Source organism: Thermobia domestica, chromosome 11 (genome assembly GCF_964235325.1).
Source record: "Thermobia domestica chromosome 11, izTheDome1.hap1.1, whole genome shotgun sequence".
NCBI lineage: Eukaryota > Metazoa > Arthropoda > Insecta > Zygentoma > Lepismatidae > Thermobia > Thermobia domestica.
This window is the reverse complement of record NC_137464.1, coordinates 157610094-157629549: the sequence shown is the minus strand read 5'-3', so window position 1 is coordinate 157629549 and position 19456 is coordinate 157610094.

Here is a 19456-nt window from a genome sequence, read left to right as displayed (position 1 = left end):
ACAATAAACCACACGGAAACATGGAGAAGTCGTGTCTACGTGATTTCTTTTTACCCCTTCTACCTGGCTTCTGAATAGAATTTTAACATGTTGGCCCCACATTCGTTGACCTATTGAAATACTAAAACTGACTTCCATTTTCCAAGAGATAGACATCAAAAACCATATAGCTGTACAGCAATGATGCCAGTTGGCGGGAAATTATGAGAACTGGCTGAAATTCGAGAATTTTTTTTTTTAAATATACTAACATGGTGCACATTCTCTCTCACACAATTCATATACTGACTCATCTCAAGGTTGACCGATTTTGCATTCATCTAAGCAGGCAAATAGACAGCAACCATATGACTGAAGAAGGGTACTAGATAAAAGCAAAGAAAACGAAGTAAAACGAATCTGGTACGATGGACTCCTGCTGCGAACTGATAGTGAGTAAAAACCTACCTTTTCCCTCGCACACCTGAGATGTGTTTGTTGTTTCCGCAGTTATAAAGTGTTCCTCCATTTTTGAGAAGTACAAGAAGAAATATCAAAACCATCCGATACTTATGAATACATGGAATAGATGGAGACAAAGATTGCAGCTGACTAACTTTTCTGCCTGGCACCATTACTGAAAATAAATCTTTTGATAATATCACGTTGGTGTGCTTGAACCTATTTCATCTGTCCTTATAACTTTTCGGCAATTCTGGTCTCACGAATTTCTCACGAGAATACGTAGGACATATGTCTGGAATAGTATTCTTTCTTTCTAAACTAATGAGTAAACTCATTAAGAATACCAACTGATATCAATAGACAAGGAAAAAAAAAAAACAATTCTTCATATTCCTATCATTCGGTGTACATCTCTATGATTTTTTTTTTTTTTTTTTTTTTTTTTTTTGCATAGAAGCATAGTTTTCTTTTTTTCGAATTCGTGTTAGGACGAAAGAGAGAAATGCAACACTTGCTCCACGGAGGTTTTGTTTTTATTTATTTATTTATTTATTTATTTATTTATTTATTTATTTATTTAAGATAAGCTATGGTAAGAATCGAGATAAAACTGAGATTAAACAAGAAGTGGCTTTCGGATCAACAATTTAACGGGTTGTTACAGTCCGTGTCGGGAATAGATACAAAAGTAAGATCCGGGTTAGATACCTGTAATATAGAGCTCTTTGTGATAAAAGTTAGTTTCAGAAACACAAAAGACTTGAGACGTCAAACTAATGTAAAGTAACTGCAAAATACCCTGCATGTTGCTGCATCTTTTTGTAGCAAGCGGTGTCCACTGACACAAAAATCGTGTTAAGATCAGTAAAATGGAATTGATTATTGCTTTGCCGAATACATCCACTTCCAAACTATAAGAACAACATTGTGTTCATTAGGAAAAAGAAAGAAAGAAAGAAAGAAAAAAGTACATAGCACTTTGTAAATGTTGTTTGTGATCTTGTCATGCATAACTGTAAATAATGTCTTTTTATACTAGAGAATGAATTCAATTATTCATAAGCTCTGTAAACAAGTATTTTTCAATTTTTTTCTAGATATTGTAAATTAGTTGGCGGCAAATTTTGCATCTAGTCGGGAAATTTCATGGATTCGGACTGGAATTTCACTGTTACCAAACTGGCATCACTGTTGTACTATCGAATAGCGTGACTATGGGAATAGCGCACGAGTCTCTGGCGCGGATTCGATTCCAGGCAGAAGCTCATGTGTTTCGGATCCCACGTCCCATATAGGTTGCCTGCTGAGAGGGACGCAAAACTAAGACAATCAAATAAAATCAAATATACAGTCCGCTATTAGGTTTCTGTGGTCATAATGTATGCACTGACCACATAAAGAATTCAATGAAAAGATTGTTTAGTTTTGCTTGTAATCCTGGGGCAGCGGCGGCTCAATGGTAGAGCGTTCACCTTTGGTGCTTGGGGTCCCGGGTTCGATTCCAGCCCCCGCCAAGTGAACTTCCTGTTGGACAAACACCGTGTGCGAGGGTTTCCTCGCGGTTATCCCGTTTCCTCCCACTCTCTTCATTCCACCATTTCAATCATCATCACCGTTTCCTTTAGCCTAACCGGTATAAACGTGGCACGTAAAACTCAGATTTCATTTCATTTTTTGCTTGTAATCCATGCTAAGGGGATGTCCACATATTACGTAACGCGGCAAAATGTGGGAAGGGGTTTGGCCTAGCGTTACGAAGTGTGTCAAGGGGGAAGGAGGGGGTTATATTTTCGTTACGTAACGAGTTTTTTTTAGCTGTAATATTTATTTTTATTCTCAGGTTTATTGCAGTCTTTCAAACTAGTTTTTTCAATTCTTTTCTTTTCTATAAATAAATAAATAAATAAATAAATATTTATATTGTTTTGGGAAATTGTGAACTACAGCCTGTATAAACTTAATAATGCAGAAGGGATTCGTAAACGCTATTTGATAGTAGCATGACTGCTGACGAACCTTGCGGTTATTACAATACAATAAAACTCCGTTGGGTTGATTTTGAGTTTAACGTCCCGTTCAGCAGCAAGGCTATATGAGACATGATTATCGTTGAATCCGAACCGCATGAGCTCCCGCCGGGAATGGAATTCGGGTGTCCCACAATAAAATTACGTTTTGTTACTATCCCAGCATTGCATTTATGGCATACACTTTTCTGCAGGTAGTTATTAGTGATTGTAACTAGTATCGCGTTCCCACTAGTATCGCTATTTTTGAGAATATTAGTTTCTGCGACGGAACGATCCTCGATTTGCATAAAAAAATAAGATATTAAAAACCTAATTCGTCGGATATTCATTTCGTACGGAATTTCTTTATTTTTGGATTTGAATGTTTCTGGAGAAATCGAGTTTTTTTACGCATTTTGCCACTGATTTAGAATAAGAACAATTTGAAACGGGGCAAACTGAAGTCCAAAGAAGACGCTCGAAAGCAAGTTCACAAACGAGATGTCCCTGCTCATTTACGAGTGCAGCCACTTCTAATCTGTGGTCGACGAGGAAAAAAACTTCTTTGCATTGTCACCAATGGTGAACTTCAAATGCATGAAGCATCCTGGATCGTGGAAAAAGCAGTCGATATCAGTTCTTTAGATCTTATTTCACCTACATATTCCGGCAGTATTTCCTCCTTGCCAATCATCGGTCACCTAAAAGGATGGGTGCGATATCCTTGGGAAAACGACAGTATGAAATGTCGAAGAATTAAGACTGGTTAGTTACAAAACTTTATGGGGTTAAAATACTTATTATTACGGTAATACAAGCATTTTATAGTAAAAAAGGTCTACCATTAATAATAGTTTTTTATTGTAATAACCACCAAAATAAGCCAAATTGCTGAAAAGCAAGAATCAAAAAGTGTTACGTAACACATGGGTTCGGCCTTGCGTTACGAAGTGTGACAAGAGGGAAGGAGGGGTAAAAAATTGGTTAAAAATAGCGTTACGTAATATGTGGTGAGCCTCTAACTAAGAGCATCAAATGTTTCACGTATTCATTATCTAGGCAAATTGTTGTCGTCTTCAAAAGTTATTACTTTAAGAACAACCAGTAGCTTGAAACTCATAGGTTAAAATCTGCAGAAATTGATAATATGATTGTTTTCATTACTCTTTTCACACGTTTACTTGGTTTCTGCGGAAAAGGAAAGTACAATACATGCGTACTATCAATATTTGTTATGGATATTAAAAAAATGTTTATTGTCTCATGGTTATGGCAATAGGGTTAGGCAAAATGAGACAGGTGGGTATAGAAATTGAGCTATTATAAAATAATTGGTGGAATGAGAATATGCGAGAACATGAAGAATACAAACGGACATGATATTGCCCTCCACAAACTCGTGTGGGCAAGGATCAAAGCAGGGACCCATGCATCAGAGTTGAGTTTTGTATCTCTCTTTTTTTTAACAAAATAAACTTTTTTGATTGTTATTTAAGTCTTTTTCAGCTGTTGAGAAATACCGGACACTACAAAGACATAAATAAAGAATCGAGGATAGTTAAATTAGCAAAGGCTCTCCTACAGGGAATCGAATCCGGAATCACATACACCAAAGGCACACGTAGTAGCCACTAAACAAGCAGAGAGGGCTACGATATTGATGATATGGATAAAATTGTAATCCTAATCTGCCGCATGCAATGGGCATTCGGTATGCTAACCACCAAACCACGCCGACAACTACTTGTTCCAATAACAATAGGAATTTGATATTTTCAAGCAATTTGTTACATTTTCGTTTTATTTCTTCCTTTCGTTGTAGTTATTCAAGATGTTGAATACTTGCACCATCTTTGATTTTCAGCCCATTGGTTTATATGGGGAAGTATTTTCTTTCTTAATCAACTGAAATTTTAATGGTTCGATTTTCCTGATTTCGTTGCCAAATCTATTTTGTGAAAATTAAATTTATTAATATAATTTTTATATTTAGTAATCAAATTTTATTTTAGTAATATTAAATTTATAAGTAATTCAAATGTATTTTGAAGAAGCAAGGAACATTTAACTAGATTTGAGGAAAAAATAAATAAAATCACGTCATGAAAATTAAAGTTCACATAAAATACAAATAGAAAAATAACTCTACAGAAAAATTAATGGCTTAAAAGTTAAAGATGGAATAGGTTCTTAATGAATTAACCATCTAAACTGCTGTTTAATGCGACTTTCACGATGAGAATCAACAAATAATGGATATATGTGTTAACGAAGCCTTTTTCTGCATTTAGCAATCGGTTTATCGAACTCACTGTTTCTGTATGGCTACTATACACGCCTTCGCTGGGAAAGATCCCGATGTAGTTCTAATGTTGTTCGGATTCATGTTAAGCTGTATGTCTATATCTCATGCATCTTTGGTGCTGAAAAGGCATTATACTCCAAACCAATTGAAAACCCAGTTTCTCAGAAACATTATATAATCTATTCTTTTGCTATTTACATATATCGTCCCCAGAAAGCAGAAAGGTGCTAAGCGTCAGTTTCTTTAATTTCCAGCTAAGCGCATATCCTGACTACCCATTCCATGTTTAATGTTGTGCAGAAAGGAAACAAGTGGCAGGAGACAATATGAAAAGTTTGTAGTGAAAACTGAATTCTAGAAGAAAGAAAGAATCGGAATTAATTAGTGTTTCATTCGTTTTTATTCATCTCCTGAGAAATTTGCAATTTGGCGCTTAGCACCTTTCTGCTTTCTGGGGTGATGTGTTATTTCAAATGCATTTTACAAATTCATAACGGGAGTCAGTTAATAACTATTACATTTAGTACTGAATCATCATTTTATGTGCGTTTATCGAGATTGATTCAATCGTTTATTATGCCATTTTTAGAGATGCTATTTTTAGAGAACAAGAAACAATCTTAAACTTCGCATCTTGGAAAAGATTTCAGATAAATAGCTGGTTCCAGTCAATAACCGGTTAAGTGGAGAAAAGTAAATTTTACAGGAGAGCAGTTTAAAGTTAAATTTTACAACAGTTACCATGCTAATTTTGACAGAACGAAATGCTGTAACTTCCTCAATTTTATGAATTCGCCTTAGCCGCTTCTACACAATGTAGAACTATCACTTTTCAAAAAAAGTCGACTTAGGCGGTTTTTACGGTCAGCATTTGCCATGCTGTATCTGAATTAGATCTACACCAGATAATGAAAGTGGCGGTTAGTCCTATAGGTTGCATGATTGTGCACAGAGATGACGTGGGTCAATAGAAACTTGACTCATGATCCACTGACCCACCACCCACCGTGACCCATGACCCACTGAACCCACGACCTACCATAACCCTCTCTGACCCAGCACCCACCATGATCCACACTGTCTCACCATGACTTACTCTGGCCCATCATCCACCGAAACCCATTGTCATCAACTTTGACCCATGATCCACGCCTTCCACTAACTAAAGAGTTTACACTTGTAATAAATAAGGCTGTGAAATTATCACTAATCGGAGTTTTAATTTCTAGCTCAAGCACCGTTCTCTTACAGTACCGGTGGATCTGACCTTTACGACATTAAATGCTAAAGTGTTTGTCATTAGCCAAAGTACAATGAATTTCAACATAGTTATAATATATAATTATTTCCTAGTAGAGTTACATATACTTGTCAGTGGAAAATAGGATTAAATTTGAAAGTCTCAAATCAAGGTAAAGTAGGCGAATGTAAAGAGGAAAATAAATAAATAAATAAATAAATAAATAAATAAAAGCAGTGTAAAATTTTTCATATAATTAAGCATACCGTCCAAGACTTGAAATTTCCAAGGAATAGAGTTTACAGTACAAATTTTATGCCTGTTTTTCTCCCAACTTTATTGCTTAATTGCCTTATGCTCTGAACTCTACATATAATAAACATAAGCTTAAGCAATTATTAAAATAGAAAACAGTAAATATAAAATTCGAAGCACTGTAGTTTCTTTTCTTTTTTCTTTCTTTCTTTCTTCTTCTTCTTTTTTGTTTCTCAATTCTATTTCAAATGTGACTGACCCGAATCCGAACTATCTAACCTAGTTATCCATTTAATAGGTACATGATATTTCAGATCAGCACACGAAACTGAGATTTCGGCAATAAATTCTTAAAATTCTGACAAATCTTTATCTTTTTAAGGGTGAGAAACATGTTCCAAAATTCGATTCAGGATGTTTGTTGCAAAACACAAAGGGTAACCCAAAATAGATTTTAAAAAAAACTTATAAATATAAATATGTTCTACTGTATTCTTTGTAAAAAGAAGAAAGAAAGAAAGAAAGAAAAAGAAAATAGAGAAAGGAAATTGGGAACATTCGTTGAAGGGATCTGCAGATTCTGAGCGGTCTGTTTATTACCTGTCAATCATTGTGTCGCGTGCCAAGTTGTCCTTCTTCTTCTGAGGGAAAGATAATTTGCGGTTATGACCGCTGTCACTTTTATTGCCATGCCTCTTTTTCGGATGTTATTTTATTTATTGGGGGTACCAAAATATTCTAAGACCAAAATATTCTGTGACAGGACTCGAAAACCTCACGATCGTCAGTGTAGCACCTCAGGCTGCTCAGCTACACCCACCGTATTCCACTGAGCCACTGCGGCCCCTAGCTTTGTAACAGTTTGTAGCGATATTCTTTATCTTCACCCTAGCAATCAGCTATCGAGTCAAGGTGATTAAATTATACATAATATATATTTTATTTATTTATTTACTAAAATATATATGCGATACAGCCAAAAGATCATTATTTTTTAAAAATGTTTATTATTTTCGTGAAGCAAGGAGTGAATATGCGATTTGGGTTTAGAACTATCGCTACTACACTTTTAATTGACAACTAATAGTTTCTGTTCATTATTTCTATCCATTTTCTACAAATTACTTGCAGAAACTATTCGGAGTAAATGTTTTATTTTAGTAATGTTTCATTAAAGTTTAGTCATATGTTAATTACTATTTCAAATGTTTATAAGTTTCCCCTTTCAGTTAGGATGATGATTAGGAATGAAGTTTCCTCTTTTTATAAAATTCTTGATAATTGTAAGACTTTATTTAAAGAACGTAATTCTGGATTATTTGGAAATATTCAAATAAACTAGAATAAAGACGATAATACTAAGCAACATTATTGAAAAAACATTGCTGTTTGAGAAATTGATAGAATCAAGCTTTTCTAAAAAAAGTCAACGTAGGGTATAGAATTCGAACTGATGATCGTGGATAAAAATAAAACACTTCAGCACCGCGCGCTAACCGTATACTCTATGAAGGCATATTAAGATTAGGGGAGAGGTGCCGAATATCGCACCCATTTTATTTTTCGTACGTAGCGAAGCAGAAATAGTTGAAAATGAAAAGAGAACGAGGACAAGGCAAAGGATGGAGTGTTTGCCAACTCGTGTGATGCCTAGAATGGATTTCAATACATTACATACTTTGTACATAACGTTTTAAACAAAAGTCTACGATTTCCCGAGTTGAAAACAAGTGTGCATAATATCGTACCCCGGTGCGATATTAAGAACACATTCTGTAAGGGCATAATGTGCAAGACTTTGTTGCCGAAAACAAGAACAAGAAGTTATAATGAGGCATGTAATTAAACAGAGGCCTCTTACATGTTAATATGCTACAACTATTAAGGCCTCTTACATGCTACAATAGAAAAAAAAAACATGTTTGGTCTACATTCTAAAGCATACACCACATTCTTGTACAAATTATCTAGAAATGGAACATGGACATTGCAGAATAGCCTACATGTGTGCTACAAATTACAAATGAAACATCGAAATTGCATAGGCCTACAAACAAAGCTAGAAATATTTAATGAAGTATGGAATGGATGCTTTGAAAAAACATTAGAAAAGATGTAGTTAAAGAAGAGGCGAAATAAAAAAAAAACAATGCCGCCAATGCGGTTCAGTGTTCACGTCAAATTCAATGTGAAAGTGATGATTCTAATGTTCCAAACACAAATCACACACAAACTGCTAGTAGTCGTCAGTACTCGTGCATAGCTCATGCCACCAAGAGCTACACTGAATACAACGGATCCATTTTTCGCATCCTTTGTCACGTGAAAATGTTCCGTTACAATAAGGACATTCTCAGTCTTCATTTTCACTGTCTTCATCAGTTGACACTAAATGAAAAGACATATCCAAATCTTCATCACTGGTTATGCCAGGGCTTCTCTCTCGTGTTCTTTTCTTCCCCTTTTTTAACGTTTGTTTCTTCTCTGTCCTTTCCAATTCGCTTTGCTGCTTTCTTTTCATTTTGTTTGACTGTTCCTTTTTGAGATGCGCGTTGCAAATCTTCAATGAGTTTATTTTTGTATGATGAGCTTGTTAGAAGAGTAGCAGAACCACCTCGTCTTCCTCTAGACATACTAGGATTAGGCACATGATGAGGCACTGGACTTACATCCGATGGTAAGACGAGCGACGATGCACTGGAGGTGCATCCATTTGAAGAATGCGAAGACTGATTGAACGTATCGATGTTTCCTAAATAACTGCCTTCAAAAGTCGTTTAAGAGTGAGCAGCAGGTGACTCATGCAGGCCTAATGCTGTAGATGTCTTGGGGCCTTCTGTTGGTGATGTAGGCCTAAGTGTTCTCACGTGTGTGGAAGCCACAGCACCTCCGTTTGCAGCTTCCTTGCTGACTTCTTCGTTTGCCTCAGCAATGTATTCATGCTCAGGAAATATACTGCGATCGCAGGGATACAGACCAGCCACTGGATATCCATTGGCAGCTACTTCAATTGTGGCAGCCTTTTTGTAAGCTTCTCCAAATAATGCTGCAACTTCGTAGTGGGTAACTGCTCTGTGTTTGTTATGTTTGAGCCATGTCTCTATTGGTTACGCATAATATGTCTTCAGTGGTTGCATAAAAGCTCTGTCGAGAGGTTGCAATTTATGAGTCGTGTGTGGTGGCAAAGAACAAATGTGAACATTCTCGCGTGCCAATTGAAACAGCCTAACATTGCGCGTATGTTAATAATGGCATCCAGAATAAGAACAACTGGATTATCTTTGGAGGGTCTGACGTTCGTTAAGAACTGCTCCTGGAACCATTTAAGGAAACTATCAATTTGTATCCAGCCTAAGCTGTGGCAATGAGCGATGGTGCCATAAGGGGTATATCCAAAAGTTCCTGCTTCATATTCTTTCTAGGATATACAATAAGGGGTGGTACAAAATGCCCTGACGCACTCATGCATGAAACCACTGTGACTAGGGAACCACGTTCCGCGGACGAAACTGAACCAACTTGCCTTTTTCCTTTAAGAGCAATCACCTTTGTTGTTTTGTGCTGGACGATGGTAAGGCCTGTTTCGTCAACGTTGTAAATTTTTGTTGGGTCATGATGCACAATGTCAACCAGTGGTTCGTATATATCAAAAATGCATTAACCTTTTCTTTAGTGAACCCCTTAAGTCTAGCAAGACTTGTCGGTTGATGTTTGCGTAGAGTGAGCTTCGGATTGCGAGTCATAAAGCCACGAAACCATTTAGCACCAGCTGACTAATCGTTCTTCGGAAATGGATGCGGAATTGATTTCAGCGAGTTGTAAAGCTAAAAGTTTGATATCCTTGGCCGTTAAACCATAAAACACAGACTCCATATCTACACAATAACTCACTAATTCACTTTCCAGATTGTACCCAAGAGTTTGTTTTCGCCCTAACCCAGTGGCGGTTAATGTTAGTGTTGCAGCGTTGCGCAACGACCAAAGTATTTCAAGAAAACAATATTATTATCAATAGTACTAAAGAACAGAAAAAATACTTTTTAATACTCGCATATATACACTTTAAATAACATATTTTTTTTTACTTCTGTAACTGTCCGTTCCGTTAATCCGTTTTAAAAAGCGAAAAATAATCCGTCACAGAGTCCCTAATTTATATTGTGTTGCAGCGAGCATACAACGACCAGATTCCTTCAGCGCGGGAATTGGAGCAAATGTTAAGTCTCCTTTCCCCTATCTCAGAAGTTAAAGGGACTGGTCGTTGCAGTGCTTCTGCAACACAGCATGGTTTCCAGTGAACGAGGTTTTTCGCGCTAAGTAAGATTTATAAATTTTCTTTCACTAACAATTAACAAATGGAATTTGTTTCTATGCATTCATATTTTTAAATTACGGGACCATACTGAAGCAAATCAATATAATGACAATTAAAAAAAGTGATTGCAGAATTACAAAACAAGAAACAAAATATCTAGTAGAGGAGAAAACAAATGAAAATAGACTCGCATTTACAAGTTAATTCTTAGCTTATATTGATAATGAAAGCTTCTTCCACAGTAATTTTTTGATTCAAATATTAATAACTCAGTATGTAGAATCGCCCCCCTGTGGATAATATTTTAGTATATAAATATTTCTTTTATAAAATAAATATATTTTATACTTTTGATAATTTCCACATAAAATTGTATGATGGGGAACGCCACATTGAATTTGGGACTAGTTAGCAATGCTCAGAGATGTAGCCACGAGGGGGGTCCACCGGGTCCGGACCTCCCAAAAATTTCGAAACTTGACTAACATCTGTAGACTTTCTTAACGAACTATACTTGTTTAACAGAGAAACGATTGATGTAGGCTAAATATTTTATTTTACGCCTCATCATGTACCCTTCTTTTCTTATAAAAATAATCGTTCTACCATTTTTTTTTCTACAAATATAGGTGGCAGTAAGTAAGAATTACCTATCGTCTTTTCGGGCGCAGTATAAGACAGGTTCCATATTATGTAGACGTATTGGACCTCCCTCAAACACTTTGGACCCCTCCCAGTTAACATTTCTGGGTGTAGAACTGACAGTGCTGTTTGTTTTGATATTCTTTGATTTTTGGCTTCTGTTACATGCTGATCCTTCATCTGGCGGGTTTCGAGGTTTCCTTTCCAGAACATATCACATTGGTAAGCGTTGTTTCGCCTCATGTGGAAGTATATTGTGTACATCGTGCATTGCGTAACAACCAAGACGGTTGATTTGGAATGTAGTCAGTGGCGTGCCGTGACTTTTCTCACAGGGGACTAGGTTCGAAGAGAATGTGTGCTGTAGAGTGGAGGTCCTGAGTAGTATTGTTGACACCAAATAACACAATTTATATGTTTCTGTAAACGCTTCTTCTACCAAGCCTCTTTCTTTTAAGAAATGGATAATTTCAGTCACAGTTTTATTTGAAAAATCTAAGAGTCTGTAAACCTATATTAATTCATTCCGCAAATTGTTAAAATTAAAAATAAAAACTCCCGTAAATTGATTTAAGGGTCAAAAACAAGCAATCAGGAAATCGAGATTTCAAGCACTGAAAATTCTTTAAATCTAACAACTCAAGAAATTGTAACTCACTGAGATCTTGAAATCACAGTATCAATAATGTCATTGGAGATACGCACATATTTAATTTCTGAATCTGTTCAGCCATCTACTTTACGTCTTTTATTAGAAGGTTCCCGTTGTCATCCAATTCTACTTTTCTATAAGTCTTCAAAATCGTTTCTTGCATTTCTAAGTTGAGATACCATCTTTTGTACTTTTTGGATGCAATATTTCACATCCAAGGTTTTACTTTAAAGAATGTTGAATAGTATATCCGTGCGGAGAAATGCAAAATCGAAATCCTTCAATGATAACTCTCACATTTTTTCTTTTTTGTAGTCATGAAAGCTTCGGTGTCGCAATTATCTGAATCTTCTACAATGTTCTCAGAACACCGTAAGAGTTATATTTGATTTTCATTTACTGCATTCACAATTTTGGAATTGTAATTTCATCTTATAATGGCAACCGTTGGAAATCACATAGTTACTTCTGATTCAGCAAGCGCGTTACAGCGTTTCGATGAATATGAAAAGAAATTTGGAATGCCACTTATTCTAAAATATATTTTACATTCCTTGATGTGATTGACAGACTGTGGAACAACGAGATTGAGTCTGTGATGATAGCAGTGTATGGTGAGTGCACTCAAACACCTTTTCACAAAAGATTGTAAACCGTTCAAATGTCCAGAAAATGTGGGAGCTCCATCCATAGCCTAGTGCTACAAGCTTTTGCTTACAATTAAAATGAGAGAGAATTTGGAAAGCATGCTCACTTAGAGCAGTCGCAGTGCAATCACTGCTTTTTTTAGTAGTAACATCTGCAAAACAAATAAATCTTTCACGAATTACCGTCTTTCACGTACCGATTGAATGTTGAGAGATCTTTGCAATGTCCGTAGTTTTGTCCAACATTATTGCTGTAAGAAGTGTATTGTTTATTTCTGACTTAATTTTACCCAGAATTACTCACCAACACATTTAATAATATAATTTTGAATTCTGTTTGACGTTCCTTTAAACACTCCCATGCTGTGAAGATGACAAGTCAACATGGGCGCCCGAACGAGAGGGCAGGGTGGGGCCCGGACCTTCCTCTGGCTCACGAAAATGTATACGTAATATAGCAAACCACGTATATTAAATACCAGAAATACCAGATGCAACATAGCAACCATGAAGATGGGCCCCTTCCTAGAAAATTTTCTTCAGGCGCCCCTGCAAGTCCATTTAGTGTCGTACTTAGAAAGTAACTAAATTACTTCAATATAATTTCCCTAATTGACAGAATCTTCCTGTTTGTTATAGCTCTTGTTTAGCCATAAAACAAGAAGAATAAATCAATCGGTTCATTAGTTCTCGGTTTGAATCAACTTCTGCATTGCTTGCTCAATTAAAAATCAATTCTGGTTTCCTGAAAGTTTTCAATTTAGTTATTGTGGACAGGTGTGAATAACATTTTTCTTGGCGGAACTTGGGTTTATGTCACAAAAGCCATCATTATTCCACACGTCCTTTTCTATGTGGAACAGAATACAAGGCCAGCAATACAGTTTGTTTCTTGCCTTACATGCAGTTAGCTATTTTGAAGAAGCAAAATAATCCGTATTGATATTATGTATATAATCTTTCATTTTTGTCTAAATGAAAATGGTTGGAGTTGTTCTACCACTGGTTATTATTTGTTGCATTTCTTGAAAATTAAGGAATCCAATGGTCCAGAATACAAGACTGAAACAGCCGATCCCCACCCCTACTGTCCCCCATACCAATTGAAGTAATATCACTGCTTGCGCCATCGCTTTGCTGCAAGGGACTCGGTTTCTCAAACGAGTCCCCTTCCATACTTTATTCTTTGAGTCATTTTCAAAATATATTGATAATCTAAAAGTTCACACTTCGCTAGATTTCTTAAAGTGTCAAGATTAATACTGTAAATTTAATAGCGTTAAAACTATTAACTGTAAAAAGAAAACGAGCATTAAATTCGCTTACGGCAGAACGCCCGTGCTTAGAGCTTAGACAACATAATATGAGGACTAGCTGACTGGACCCTGTTCCCTTTCCCGAGAAAAGCCGATTAAAACCCGAGCGTTTCCGATCTCCACTTCGCTATCGCACCCAGCACACGGGCGCTGACTATAGTTGTGTCAGAACAATTGAAATAGTGTTATTTTCCAAAAATAGAGAAATGTTTTCGTTTTCTTTGGTATATATTTATCACAAATACTTTAATTAAAATTCCAGGGGACTAGCCTAGTCCCCTAGTCCCCTTGACGGCACGCCGCTGAATGTAGTTTTCTCTTTTACGCAGATGTGTGTGTGTTGATGTATGAATATGTGACATTCGGAATTCATATACCAGTACCTCTTTTGTATCAGCTGGTTTGGTTTTTAATTATTAGGTTTAATTTTATTGTGTGTGCTTTAATTCTGTAAATAACCTACAAATTCTGAATGAATTGTATACCGTGACTTCTGTAAATAACTTACAAAAAACATTGACTAGCTTTCAACTGAGGAAAAACTTGCAATTAAGGCTTAGACAAAACAAACAAAGGGCAATTCAGGAGAGTGTTCGAAAAAAAAAAATCCAGTTGAAATTTACAGGATATCTTATGGTAGTAGTGTTGTTTGCACCAGATACATTTCCTCAATTTATTTTAAATTTTCCTGGATAAACTGTGAATAAAGTATGTTCAATGTACATTTTTTTTATAACACTAATCTCTGCTACGAACTCTCTTCAGTCAACGCTGAAGAGGAATTCGGTTCACTGTAAGGCATTGAGTTTGCTAGAATGAATTGTTCGCAATAATCTAGAAAAAATATTTAGTGAATCTACAAAGCTTCTGAAATTAATATTAACTGTAAATATGGCATCAGCAAAAGACGTAAAGTTTTTTTCCACATGAGAAAGAGTTGACACTTTCAAGGAATTGAATGTCCCAAGAAAGGTTATCACCATTGGTTATGCTTTCCATCGAAAAAGACCTGACAATAAGAATACCAGAGTTCAACCAGCATGTGTTAGACAGACTTGTTCCAATCAAAGAGAGGATAATGAACTTACTAATTAATTAAGGTGATTAATCGGATAAAATGTTCTGCATTTTTTGTTTTTTAAAAACAATTTTATTTAATTTAACATGTCACATAGCATTTGCATCTAAAGTTACGCTGATTAGTCAATGAGTCAACTTTATATCTTCTGTCTCTTATCGTTCGTACTGCAACACCCGAAACCACAATCCACCGGCCGCCACTGCCCTAACCTAATGGAAACTAGCTTATCTATATCCTGTTCGGCACAACCCACACGGAACATGCCCTGTACAGCCTTATGCGACATCATTCCAGGGTGAAAAGTGCTATTCGTAATATCGCACCCGTGCGGTATTTGGAACATATGCAGGGTGCGATATTCGGCACAAGTGGGCATGCTAACATGACGCTTACTTCTACCAACACATTTGGTATCCACGTCGCAATATACACTTTACACTATAACTAGGTAGTTACACATACCATTTATATACTAATTGTATGATTATATCATACCTTTGACTGCAGAATATATCGTTGACGACAATCTTGCAAAATATTTTGGCCTTCACCAAAATTACAACAGCTCGTGCTTTTCTTCCACCTGCACACAGCGCGGCGAAACTCCGTCTACTGGAGTGGATACCTCAGCCGATTATAGTACACGTGTTAACACCAGAGTGCAGCACTCCCCGGCCGAAATCCAATGGGGCACGGAATTAGGAAGGGGTGTGATAATCGGCACTTCTCCCCTAGCTCTCTTCGTAGACGCATATCAGAAATCACTACCACAAACTGCCTGATCTCCTCGCATATTTTGTGGTTTATTTCTTTTCATTTGTTCTTTTACGTATAAAATGTTTAATACCTATTATTATTAGAGCTGTGCAATAAGTATAGTAACTAACATAATGAAATATTTACGTTGTATTTCTAATAAAACATAAAGTTCCTTCTCTCTCTGTAAGTTTCGCCGCGCGTTTGCCACACTTACGAAAACGGAACTTTATGATGACTTTAATTTGGCGATGAGTTTCGGAGATTTTCTTATTAATTATAACTTCTTTATTTCTTAATTTTGTGCAGATTATTTTTTGTTTGAAAATATTGGTTTCCTTTTTCTACATATTTCTAAGAAGACATTTAACATTTTCTATCCTAAGAAAGAGAGTTATTTCTATTTATGTAATTTAGAAAGACATGCGACAGAAGTTCTGGACGGAAGTGTAGCTTCTTTTTTATTTATACTCCGTTCCTAGACACAGACAAAACAACTTTCCTCCATTTTATTGTTTCTTTAAACAAATCACGTAATGACCCATACTTTTGGTTCGGTCTTACTTGTTAGCTTTAAAATTCATGCATCTCGATTCGTTTTGTTTTCTTTTTTCTTTTTTTTTTTCTTTTTTTTTGCCTTTTCTACTTGTGCTCAAAAAATAAAAGTACTTCTGCGTGTACGGTAATCGATTCGTGGACTACAAGATCTTCAGACTACCTTGCTATCGAATACTCTACGAGGGAGGATGACCAGAGTAGAGACATACGCACATTATTCTGGCTTCGTTATCTCGAACTGTGTGCGAATTTACGCAACTAAATCGGTCTTCCAATTTTACACGTGATTTCGCCAGTAAGTTATTATTAGCTTCAATGCTACATGTAACGTTGACAAAGCATTAAAGGAATAACAAAAAACCACAAATAGTGATCGAACTTACAACTCTAGTCACAAGAACGATTCTATTCAAGGTATCACCTCACCTTCCTACCTAGAAAAACCCGGGTTCGATTCCCGGCAGGAGCTCTTGTGGTTCGGATTCCACATTAATCAATAGGTCCCGTCTCATATAGCCTTGCTGCTGAAAGGGACGTTAAACTCAAAATCAACCTATCTAGAAGAAGGGCGAAACAAAATTCATTACTGCTACCAGCTAACAAATATTTATACTCCATTTCTTGTTCGTATAAAATAATAATTCTATCTGTCAATCCATAAATGTAATAATATTATTATGTTCATGTGTAAACCTAAAAAGAATCTGACATAAAGTATATCTCTTCTGCTCCTATCAATAACTTGTACTATGTGTATTTTTCTTTCCTTCTTTTGTCATTCTAGGAATAATAATAATAATAATAATAATAATAATAATAATAATAATAATAATAATAATAATAATAATAATAATAATAATAATAATAATAATAATAAATGGACACTGTTTTCTTCAGAAAGTTTTGGCTTTAAGGTCTACAATGTAGAGCTCTGCCGACAACACGCTGGACATTGTTTATTAAAAGACCGAAAAACATTATTCACTAACTTATTGTCTACGGTTTGGACTGCAAGAAATGATGATATTTCTTTGCGATAATGTGAATACAAAAGTGAAATGTGTTTCTACACAATTTCCTTTTCTCGGATGAGTGGATAATTTTTAAAAATAGAACTTCTATTGTTGTGAAGAAAAAAACGTATTTCTTCAGGGGGAATCGATCTGAGGACTCCGTGAACTTGATCCCGCGGTTTTACAGATTACACCATCAAGACTTACTTGGAAGGAAAGCGCTACATTGAGTGATTTCTCGAAAGAGTCGAAGCACTTTACATCGCATTGTATTTTTCTTCTTACCTTGTTATTATTGCGTTCACTCTTTGTGTTTTTCGTACAATGCACGAAAAAGCAAATACATTTTTCCCCACGATGCCCAGGAATACTGTTTTAACTGATCAACAAATAGGAAGCTACTGGCGAAATGATATGGGCTAATGTGTAGTATTTTATTTTCATAGCAGCAAGGGGCAAGATACTATATCGCAGAAAACATGCATTTATTTGTTTGACAGACAATACATTGTAGCTGGCACCCCTCAAAAACGACGGCCCCCTCTTAGATAAACCTGCTGGCTACACCCCTGTAGGAGTCTAATATAAAACAAAAATAAACCAATTTTTGATGCATGGTCAGAGGAGCTTAAGCCAAAAAGGAAAAAAAAAACAAAATACTGTTTTACGAGAGATAAAACAAACTTCAAAATATAAAGAAAAGACAAATTGATCATTTTATTTATTCTCGGTGCAGTACAAGTCATAAAACAATTTCAAAGCGCGTTCAAGAAGTTTTGCACAGATAGGTATAATATTTTTATTAGTTGTAATATGGTGATGAAATTACAGATGAACATACTTTGATCCTTTGGCTTCAAAACGGTAATAATTGATGTTTCATATTGTTCACAGGTATACCACAGTTGACACTGAAGTACACATCAGGACCCGACAACGGTTGATAATGGAATTCCTGTTGAAAATCAGTGATGAATCAGGGACATCAATTCATAGGAAGTTGCTTCCGGTTTATTGGAATCACAGTTTGGACCGTACCAGTATCCAGCATTGGTTTCAGCCTGATCTAGACCTCAGTCTGGCCTAATCTAGACTTTCCAGATCAGGCCAGAAAAATAGGACTTCTTTTTCTGGGATCAGTGCGGTGTCATTTTCATAGACTTCTTGGAACATAGCTCCACAATTAACAAGAACCGTTATTGTTTGTCATTAGTTATGGTCCCTAACAGCACAAGATGTGCTAGGCATGTGCCATTTAGGTGTCCCAGCTACTTTTTAGGTACCCGACACTTAGCACATATGATATTCATGTGCTAAGTATGTACTTCAGCTACCTACAGTTTTAGCTACTTGTTACACCTAATTGATATTTGCAACTATGTACCACAAATATAGCATTTATATACCTGGCTCAGTTTCGCACTCTAACAGTCATTTGTTTTTATGTCGTCTCTTGGGACGTATATCTGTCATGTTCTAGGTACGTCCTTTAGGTACATATTGTTTCAGAACCCTAACAGAACAAGATGTGTTAGGCATTTGCCATTTAGGTAAATTCATCTCCCACATTTGATGCATTTGTTGCTTCTTTTTCTAAGCAATTGTGTACTAGAAGCAATAAACGCATCAACTCTATTAGATGGCAACTGTCGACGATCATTTGAAAGTGAATATGGAAGAACCATGAAATAAAGTAAATAAATACTCGTCAATTTGTTATAAAATTACATGGCGAGCAGATTTTATCTGAACCCAAACGGTTATAGTCGAATATGTGCAATTAAAGGAGCACTCTGATTAGCCAAATGCAAAAGACCTCAATAATTAATCCCTCAACAAGTGACGTTCTCTTCGCCTCTGTGGCCAAATCGGAAGAGCACTCGGCTAGTAATCCAAATGTTGGTGGTTTGCGCCCACTCTAGGGTAGCCCAACATATTTTTACTTGTTTAAAGTGTTGTTTAGACTCACCTTAATGTAAACATTACGCATATAGGCGATTTAACATATTTTGGGGGAATAATTTTGTGGTTCATTGACGCTTACGGCATGGGGAACATACCTAGAACATACCAGGCACGTTCCCCAGGTACATGTTAGGCATGTGCCTAGGGGCGGACATAGACTGTGACTATCACTTGCCATGCATGTGATTTGTTTCTCAGAAGTATATAAGGCACATACTGGACATATTCTCATGTACCTGAGGGAATATGATAGGCATA